The sequence below is a fragment of the Mobula hypostoma genome, unplaced genomic scaffold, assembly GCF_963921235.1.
Source record: "Mobula hypostoma unplaced genomic scaffold, sMobHyp1.1 scaffold_64, whole genome shotgun sequence".
Lineage (NCBI taxonomy): Eukaryota > Metazoa > Chordata > Chondrichthyes > Myliobatiformes > Myliobatidae > Mobula > Mobula hypostoma.
The window spans coordinates 589,964-600,982 of NW_026948239.1; the positions used below are offsets into that span (position 1 = coordinate 589,964).

Here is an 11,019-nt window from a genome sequence, read left to right on the forward strand (position 1 = left end):
TGTTATCTGATTCTAAATTGAAATTGAACCGACACAGACATCTTCTCCCAGCACGTTCTGACACGAGAGTGCTGTTTCCAGCGCGGCTACAAATAAATGTACTGTATATGCAGTATATGTAAATCAATGATGTATAAAGTTTGGAAAAAATATAATCCCTCCATACCTCCCTCTCCTGTCTTCTCCTATCTTTTTCGATCTCCCCCTCCACCATTAAGGGCAATATCAGGAACAATACGAAGATGAGGTATCTGCCGGATATACGCAGCCGGGATCAATCAGTTCCTTGTTCAGTAAAAGGAACATGACAGTGCCTGAGTAGGACAAGGGTTGGCTAAGAAATACCCCTTACTGAAAAGATAAAAGAGAAACCAAAACGATTGATTTTTAAAGTGTGGCTGCAGGGAATAGACGCCCTTAGCATAAATGGTGATCCATCTGTAGAACCACAGGAAATGGTCGAACTGTTAAATGAACGCATCTCATTTATAATTACATGTGAGACGGACATTGTGAGTTCACTGGAGGGGTCTATTGCATGTGAGAACAAATCAACATTAGAAGGGTTGGAGGTCTTCATGAATATGGTCTCCAAATTTGAGGAAGGACATTCTTACTATTGAGGGAATGCAGCATAGGTTCACGAGGTTAATTCCTGGGATGACGGGACTGTCATATGTTGAAAGATTGGAGCGATTGGGCTTGTATACACTGGAATTTAGTAGGATGAGAAGGGATCTGATTGAAACATATAAGATTGTTAAGGGATTGGACACGCTAGAGGCGGGAAACATGTTCCCGATTGAGGGGAAGTCCAGAACCAGAGGCCACAATTTGAGAATAAGGGATAGACCATTTAGAACGGAGTTGAGGAAACCTTTTTCACCCAGAGAGTTGTGGATCTGTGAAATGCTCTGCCTCAGAAGGCAGTGGAGGCCAATTCTCTGGATGCTTTCAAGAAAGAGTTAGGTAGAGCTCTTAAAGATAGTGGAGTCAAAGGATATGGGGAGAAGGCAGGAACGGGGTAAAAATTGTGCATGATAAGTCATGGTCACAGTGCATGGCGGTGCTGGCTCGAATGTCCGAATGGCCTTCTCCTGCACCTATGGTGTATTGTATATTGTCTATCCTAATATCCTCGCCTCCTGTATCCTCTGGGGAAACAAAGCACAGATTGTTGTGCCCTTGGAAGCGATCTTTGTGCCCTCCTTATCAAACAGTAATGAATGCAAAGGATGGCGGATGGACAATGTTGTGTCGCAATGTAAGACACAGATAAGCCGGGAACTACTGTAGATGAGCTTCACAACAGTGCAGGGTCAGACAATGGATGGGATTCAAATGGACAGGATTTACCTGAGGAGACAAGTGGTGTCGCCGGCGGGGGGTCAGTTTGACTGAGTGGGCAATGCAGTGACAGGTGGAATACAGTGCATGAAGTTGTGGGGTAGGACTTAAGAAAGAAAGATTAATGCGCAAAGAAGTTTCTAATTGCGGAGGTAATTCAGAAAAAAAAAAGATTCATATGAAGTGACGAGTCCCAGCTCTGGATTTACTGAAGTCTAACGTGCAGGGCAATTGCTTAGTAAAGAAGCGAATGCAATTCCGGCAGAGGAATCGCATTTGATGCCACCGATGGCGTGGAGGACCGGTACGAGGGTGAGGTTAAAGAAAACAGTTTGATTGTTAATTGGTGAGGGGGTTCACAGTTTCTTGGTGAATAGACTTGGGTTGAGAAAGAGATTACCTGAGAAAGAACAGCAGAAGAGCTCGATGGAGCGAATGGCGGATTGTGCTTCTGTATCCTGTGGTTTAATGGTCTGATTCCGAGTCGTTCGACCGTCTGTATTGACCATCGGGCCTTCGCCCAAAGTCTTAATAAACCGTCTATCGACAGCTTCTGTATCCTGTGGTTTAATGGTCTGATTCCGAGTCGTTCGACCGTCTGTATTGACCATCGGGCCTTCGCCCAAAGTCTATCGACAGCTTCTGTATCCTGTGGTTTAATGCCGTGTCATTTGACCGTCAGTGTTAACCATCGGGCCTTCGACCGAAGCCTCAATAAGCTGTCTGTCGACAGCTTCGATCGCTTTGCCTTCATGAACGGTCTTGTTACCTGCTAAAAGACACCCAGGGAAATGAGGAAGGAAGACTTCCTTCCTCACAACGTCATGCAAGTCACCATCAGCTACAGACTTTCTGCAGGTGATATTTGGACCCTGGAGAGACACTGCCTGTGCAGGGGGACACATCACAAAGCTGATACCAACTGACTGGACAGGCACACTCACAGCTGAAGTGAGGATCTCTGTACACGCCAGTGTTGTCTGCTCATAGCATTTCAAAGAACGGGCCGATGTTGGAGGCAATCAGCTAAGTCTCTTTGTGGCGCTGTCTGTTCATTCTGCGTACAGGCCAGGCTCGATCTGATTCCCGGAGCGCTCAGTGTGGATTCCGCCCGTTCTCCTAGTGACGGCAGTATTTCCGCTAGTTTCCAGTTGTTCCGTTTCCTCTCCGTCACCGAGTGCAACGGCTTTTAGGCCACTCGACCGGTGAGTATTTACACCGGAGGGTGGGATTCGTTATCGAAAGTGGCGTGGCGGTGACGACAGCCGGAATATAGCGAAAGAGAATAAAACAATAAAAGGTAGGTTGAGTTTAATAGTTGATTAAGGGTTACGTGGTGGGCTGTGGGTGCGGGAGGGGATGTTTCCGAGCTGCGTCTTTCTCGGAATCTAAACCAATTTTATTCTCGCATGTGCCACGATCTTCGGTGCCCGCCGGTTCGGTAACGTCAAGACAGAAAGAAATCAGCGACCGCCTCGGAGAGGCATTAGATATTGCGTTTGTTAATCATTTGAGTAATTGACGTGAGAGGATATTTCGCTGCGCTGATGAACTGCTCTCTGAACTTTGTCTGCGTTACCCCATAAATAAAAGTGTTTGTACAGCAACTTAATAACATCAGCATGTAACCGCTGTGTTCAACTATGTATTCCGTAACGTTGTAACTATTCTGATCCAACCCGGCGATGGTGTAATAAAGGAATTCGGCAACACTCACCGACCACAGGGTGATGAAGCTGCCGGAGATGGTGAGAAGTAAGATCACAGACCTCCTCCTGCTCTCCATCTCCGGGTCACTGCGGTTCTCCGCCTTGCTCTGACCCCTCAGCCCCTTACGGACGCGACTCGTCACTAAAATGTGTCTGACTGTCAGAGCGTTGAACAGTAGTATAACACGAACGGGAGCAATGGCGTTAAGACGATAGAAAACATTCTATATCCCACCCACCCGGGATCCTCAAAGTAGGCCGGCTTTCGAATGCAGTCCCAGGGTATGTTGTTAATCACGTTAACAGGACGAAATATAAAGAAGATGGGCTCATTTTTAAAACAGAGCAGAACGCCGGTTGTTATCAGAATCACAGCCGCAGTTTTCCCGGTGCAATACTTTGCTTTCAGCTTCTGACAACAGATGGCGACAAACCGATCAAACGTAAAAGTGACGGTGAACCAGACAGAACAGTCTGTGGCTGCCAAACCTACGGCGTAGATCACACTGCATACGGGGGTGATGTCCGGGAAAGTCCCGGGGAAGTAATAATAACTGACCCGCCACAATATGACCTGAAAGATGATGGTTAGTAGATCGGCCGTTGCCATGGCCACCAGGTAGCGGGTGGTGCAGGTGGAGAGACCGCACTTTCCCCGGGACAGGATCACAGTCGCCAGTAAATTCACTGGGGGAACAGCAAAAAAAGAATGAGTGAATTGCTGTCTCGCCGCTCCATGGGCTGGATTAGCTGAAAATTGACAACAATAAAACATTGCGAACAACTCATTTCTGGAGTTTTAAAAGTTGTAAAACGGTACGGTGCTCGGTACTGGAATAGGATCACTGTTTTGGAAGTAGGCAATGTCAACTGATCACGGAGGGCGCTTTGTAGAAATCAATATCATTCCCCCATCATCACTTTATCGGCTGATTTGTAAAGCCTGGATACCTCGTCCGCTTTCTCAGTGATGGTGATCGCCGCGTTCCCGTCAGCTAAACTCTGCCACTCTCCGCGTACCGAGAAGCTCGGTCCCTCCACTTCTTTCCATTGACAAATTTCAATGTAAATTTAGTTTTCTAGTTCGACTGCCTTCGCTTCCCCCTCGGTTTCAGTTTGCACACAGGGGCCTCGGCTGGCATGCTTCTTTTAAATTCTGCAAGTAATATTTACCGGGGCTCCTACACCCATTCCTTTCTGATCGGTGACAATGTGTCCGATCAGAAAGTTCCAATCTTCTCTGACCGGATGAACGTTTCAGATATTTTGCTCGTTAGTGCTTAAAGCAACCAATTCCTAAAGCGCAGTTACATGGAAACATCTGCCTGTTTTAGATGTCGCTCCAAAGCACTGCAGTGTTTCTCTAAATGATTCGATGCTTATTGTTCCAGAGCCGACTATGGCCTTTACCTTACCCTGTCTGACCTCTAACGGAAACCGCTGTATTGGCTCAAAACTCCCGCATCACTTCACGGAACAGGACATGGAAACAAACCCTGGTGCGCTAAAGCGCGCACAGACCCTGATTTAAATGTTGGAAACTCCGGATGGTTTGGAATCTAAGTCACGTGATGTCTACCTCTCTCCCCTGAATCTCACCGGCGATCCGCTTCCCACGTTTCTTTCACATTTGCAGCAATTTCTTAAAGCACAGCGTAATGCCTTTAGATTTGAATTTAAAGCAAGTTACACTATTGATATGGAATAATACCAAGTAGCCCATAAAGCTACCGTGCGATTATAAAGGGTTACATTAACAACGGCATCACAAGGCATCCGTTAGTCTTGCGAGACCATGGATCTGCGCCTGGAAAGTCTTCACTCTCCAGGGCGCAGACCTGGGCAAGATTGTATGGAAGACCAGCAGCTGCCCATGCTGCAAGTCTCCCCTCTCCACGACACCAGTGTTGTCCAAGGGAAGCGACATCACAACGCTGTCAGTAACTGGACGAGTCCAAACACTGTACACACAGAACAGCAAAAGATAGTTCTCCTATGTTCTTACCAGGAACACCAATAACGGCAATGATCATGTGCCATATCTTTCTCACGCGGTAGAATGTTTCAAGCATTCTGTGTGAGATTCAGCCCGTCTCCCAGCTGCCCACGATCTCGCTGAAGAAACTCTGAGCTGATGAATCTCCACGCTCATTCATTTATACTCGCTCCAGCACACTGAATATTCAATACTACACAAGGCTGACGTGTCTTCCAACAGCTGGGGTACAAATAAACATGATGTCATTCAAGTAAAATCCCAATTGTGATGAGGTATGGATAGCTTGAAACAAAATTGCAAAATCTCAATGACGAAATAATTACGATCCGAGAAGACAGTGAATATGTTTGTGAAACACTCTCAGGCTAAACTCTCGGTTTCATAATTGCTGTTGTGGGAGTAGTTAACCCTTTCCTCTCCAGCTCTGAGGAACGTCTCGGCCCGAAATGTCGACTGTTTGTTTGCTGATTTCCATAGATGCTACCTAATATGCTGAGCTCCTCAATCATATTGTACGTGCATCAAAATAATACAACCCCTGACATGGTAAATCTTCCTCTTCTTCTTGCGCCCTTAACTCCTGGTGGAGTCGTCGGGGCGCCGTCGTGACGAGCTTTGCACCATCTTTCCGGTGTGCTCATCATGTGGCGTGTCTTGCGCATCTGAAACCTGGCGGAGCCCATCCCTCTCCAGGTTTGACCACAGACGATTTCCTCCAGCTAGGTGGCTCGCCTTGGTCGGGAGCACTTGGCCGTTGTAGTTCATCTGTAAACCTCTCCGTCCCGGCCGGGGACTTTATCATGGAAGTCTTTCGCCCAGTGGTGCCTGTTAACACCACCCCCTCACGTGGTTTAGCCCGCCAGCTGACGCGGTTTACCGGGGTATGGCGCTTTGAGCCAACACGTGAGAGATTTAGGAGATGGATGGGGACCAGTGATACCCGTCCACCCTGTCTGGTAGGGAGCAGCATGCCAGATATCAAAGGTATTACCTCTGTCCAGAGCCCCCTGTACCCCTATATGGTAAATCAGCTCCCATCAAATTTCACATCCGTATAAGGCATAGTAATTCAATGCCCATCCACATGGCTCCCGAAATGATGCAAATGCTTAAACCGACAGAGAATCTACATTGATTACAGTTAGAACAACAATGACAATTGTTTTGCGGGTGTACTGAATCGGGAGCGTTGTTGACCGTGAGATACAGAGGTGATAGCAAGTGTGTGAAACCTGTAGAATTTTCTCTATTGCAGCAGAAATATGACCTAAAATGTGTACAGACTTTCATGTACGTTCTAAAAATAGACTAAGAGAACACAATTAAATAAACAACACAAAAAACATTGTGCTTGTTAATTTATTTATCGTGAAAAATGATCCAATTTTACATGTATTTGCTGGAAAGGTATGTGAACCTCTGGGTGAACGCGTCCTACAAAAGCTATTTGAAATCAAGTGTTCCAATCAATGAGATAGGGTTGGAGGTGTGGGTTGTGGAAATTACCTGCCCTATTAAAACGAAACACAAAATCAGGTTACTGATCGAGCCTGCTCTTCTCAAAGAGGATCTGTTTATCGACATCATGCCTCAATCGAAACGAATTTCAGACCTTAGAAGACGAAGTGTAGAGATACATGACGCTGGAAATAGCTACAGAAGTATTTCTAATGACCTGAGTGTTCAGAAGTCCACAAATAGAGAAACTATCAACAAGCAGAGGAAACTCGGTGCTGTTGCTACTCTCCCTGCGGGTGTGCCTTCTGCAAAGGTCACGCCAAGCGAACAGCGTGCAGTGCTGAAGGAGGTGAGAAAGAACGCAAGGGTAACAGCAAAAGACCTGCAGAAACCTACAACTTGCGGCTCTGTCCATGTGACTACTATAAGAAAAACGCTGAATATGAATGGTGCTCATTGAAAACACCACGGAGGAAACCACTACTCTCCAAACAAAAAAACTAATAACATTGCTGCACGTCTCGAGTTTGCAAAAGGCGACCTCGATGTTCTACAATGCCTCCGGGACAATCTTCGGTGGGTAGATGAGAAAAAAAAAGGTGAACATTTTGGTGACGGAGGATGAGCGGTGACCTGACAGAGGTGTATAAGATAATGAGAGGCATTGATCGTGTGGATAGTCAGAGGGTTTTCCTCGGGCTGAAATGGCTAACACGAAGGGGCATAGGTTCAGCGTGCCTGGACATAGGATAGGGTTATCACACAGAGAGTGGTGAGTGCGCGGAATGCACTGCCTGCGACGGTGGTGTAGGCGGATACAACGGGGCCTTTTAAGGGACTGTTAGATAGGTACAAGTTGCTTAGAAAAAGTGCTATGCAGTTGGGTAATTCTAAGCAGGTTCTAAAGTAGGTTACATGGTCGGCACAATACTGTGGGCCAAAGGGCCTGGAATCTGCTGTAGATTTCTATGTAAATGCTCATTGCAGGTCTGGAGGGAAAAGGGCCCTGCACACCAACGCCAAAACACCGTCCCAGGTTTGGTGCCGCAGGGCCTGGACAGCCTCCACCCGCTGAGGGAAAAACGAATTCAAAATTGTACCAAGACATCTTTCAGTGGGATTCTAATGTAGCAATCCATCACCTGAGGCTTAATAGAAGTTGAATAATGTAACAAGCATTGATCCAAAATATACGAGTAATTCAACAACAACATGGTTTAAAAAGAAGAAAATTCTTGTCCTGTAATGGCCGAGTCAAAGTCCTGAACTTAATCCGTGGAAATGTTGTGGATGGACGTGAAGTAAGTAGTTGATGCAAGGAGGCCTAGCAACGCTCCAGAGTTGAGGCGGTTTTGTCAGGAGGAATGACCTAAAATTCCTCCAGGTCAATGTGCAGGACTGATCAATTGCTACCGGAAAGGTTTGTTTAAAGGTATTGCTGTACAAGGTGCTCACACCTGTATCGAAAGCAAAGGTTCACATACTTCTTTTTTCCCAACAAATATATGTAACGTTAGATAATATTTTTTTTCTTTAAGTAAATGAACAAGTATAATATTTTATGTTACTTATTTAATTGGGTTTTCTTTATCCAGTTTTAGGACTTATGTGAAGATCGGATCACATTTTCGGTCATATTTATGTAGAAAGAGATCAAATTAGACAGGGTTCACAAACTTTCCAGCACTGTAGATAGTCATATGTAACTATTTGATATTCTGAATTGCACTTTTTCTGCAAAGATAACACGACATTGTATTTTCTGTTTTTTTTTTCGTGACATGCTACCTCGATGAATTATCTGAACTGAGTAGCACAAAAGAAGAGCGTTCGCTGTGTCTACATACTCGTTGCAGGAAAAGGCAGTGGATCATTGGGTATGGGACGGAATTCATCAATTTGTCAGATGGTCAGCGAAGGGCAGATAAGGGTCAATACTGAGGCGCTGGGTGATTACTTTCCATGGGTGAGTAGGGCTGGAATATTCACAAAGAGTGACGGGGTTGTCGAGAGCGCTGATGTAGAGACAGACAAAGAAATGGAAGTTCGAACATCAATGAAGGTGGGAATGTAGTTCAATACATTCCGATTACCTGCCTTTTCTGACTAGGAGGGTCATAATCTATAAATATATAATATTGGTCTGATTAGAACATCTCAATGTTTCTGCTTCCCGTCAGTAAAGGATGTGATTGCAGTGGAGTTGATGCAAAGGGTTTTCACCAGGAAGCTGCCGAACATGGAACATTGCAGAAATTCAGGAATCATACTCTCCTTGAAATGAAGGAGGAATAGGTGTTTCATACAAACCTTAAAACATGATTAGCGACATACATGTAGTGGTAACATTTCTCTATATCAGATAATTTGAATTGAATTGACTTTATTATTTATATCATTCATAAACATGAGGAGTTCAAATCTTTATGTTTCCTTTAAATGTGCAATCTGCAATTATAACAATTTATAATAAATATTACGTACAACAGGATAGTTAATATAACATAGAAATACAATTACGTGAGCATGAATTAATCAGTCTGATGGCCTGGTGGAAGAAGCTTTCCCGGGGCTTGTTGGTCCTGGCTTTTATGCTGCAGCACCGTTTCCGGAACGGTAGCACCTGGGACAGTCTGTGGTTGTGGTGATTCGGGTCTCCAGTGATTCTTCGGGTCCTTTTTTGCACACCTGTCTTTGCAAGTGTCCTGAATACTGGGAAGTTCACATCTACAGATGTGCTGGGCTGTCCGCACCACTCTCTGCAGAGTCCGGCGATTGAGGGAAGTACAGTTCCCATACCAGGCAGTGATGCAGCCAGTCAGGATGTTCTCAAATGTTCCTTTATAGAAAGTTCTTAGAATTTGGGGCCTATACCTACTTATTCAACCGTCTGAGGTGAAAGAGGCTCTGTCGTTCCCTTTTCATCACACAGCCGGTATTTACAGACCACATGAGATCCTTCGTGATGTTTATACCCAGGAACTTAAAGCTGTTCACCCTCCCTACCCCAGATCCATTGATGTCAATACTGGCTAGCCAGTATTCATCCTGTAATCCAAAACCATCTCCTTTGTTTTTGCGAGTTTGTGGGAGAAGCTGCTTTCTTGACACCACTGTGTCAGGGTGATGACCTTTTCTCTGTAGGCTGCTCATTATTATTTGAGATTAGGCCAATCAGTGTAGTGTAGTCAACAAATTTAATTAGCAGATTGGAGTTGTGGGTGGCGACACAGTCATTGGTATACAGAGAGTAAAGGGTGGGGCTTAGTACACGGCCCTGAGGGGCACCTTTGTTGAGGATCAAAGGGGCAGCGGTGAGGGAGCCCGTCCTCACCACCTGCTGGCAATCTGAAAGGAAGTCTAGGATCCATCTACACAAGGCACGGTGAAGTCCGAGGTGTTTCAGCTTCCTGTCAAGCCGGGGGAGGGGGGAGGAATTATACTGTTAATTGCTGAACTGTAATCCAAGAACAGCATTCTCAGATTTGTAACGAAGGTGTGTAGAGCTGTGGCTATTGCGTCATCTGTCGATCGGTTGTGTCGGTAGGCGAACTGTAGGGGATCCAGTCTGGGTGGCATTATACTGCAGATATAGTCCTTTACCAGCCTCTCAAAGCATCTGTTATTATTGCGTCTAATATGAAGGGAGTAGGTTCAGTTGAAGTGTGTTTCTGCCTGTTAGCATAAGTTCTTGACTTTCCTCGTTTCATTCTGATATTAACAAATGGCACGACTTCGATACATTTGTGCCAACCTAGGCTACTGTACTGTCAGTTTTCACAAGCATGTCTCCTCTACATAAAAACAAACGGTTGTGCGTGCTTTGACTGTTCCCCAATTCATCTCACTATAACGCTAAAACCACTGATATTCAAAGTCCTGTTCTCTGTCTTCAGCGCTCTCTACTGCCATCGTGAGGCGGCACTAAAATTACAGGATCGGCATCTCATCTTCCAACTGGACGCCTTGCAAGGATCGGGAAGCTTTCAGACTTAGACTGCTAATTATTGCCTGCCGAATTCATTCATGGAAAGTCTGTACTTCAAGGCCTCGTGCCGACCACTCAGTGCTTATTCGTAAGAGTTTCTTATCCAGTAGTGCTGTTTGTTATTTGGCCTTTCGATTGGGATCGGCTGTCTCTGTTATATAGAGTCTTGGTCTGAGTTCATTCTCGAACTTGCTCTGCACATGGCGTCACCGTCATCCATAGTCCTCTCGTTACATCCACAAGATCATGCGGCTCCTACAGTGTGTCATCCAATCACAAGATCTTTGTGAAGTTCCTCCTACAACTGAAATAATGTCTGACCAGGAAATGGGGGACTTTTGAATGGAACACGACCGAAACCTGATTTGTAGACGTGAACGAACCAACCTTGACTGACTCCCTGCTGCCTTTTGAATTGCGGAGGCAACTAGAATGTAAGTGGCTAACATAGACTATGGCACGTCGAACATGCTACACTGTTGAGAGAGTGGGAGCGGGGGTGGTGAGGGATATCGGAC

The 11,019-nt window shown here is 45.5% G+C and overlaps 1 pseudogene; it reads right to left on the bottom strand.

The window, feature by feature from the left end:
- Window positions 1–2,833: 2,833 nt before the first annotated feature.
- On the bottom strand, window positions 2,834–5,128 carry LOC134342140 (probable G-protein coupled receptor 139; annotated as a pseudogene).
- Window positions 5,129–11,019: the final 5,891 nt, after the last annotated feature.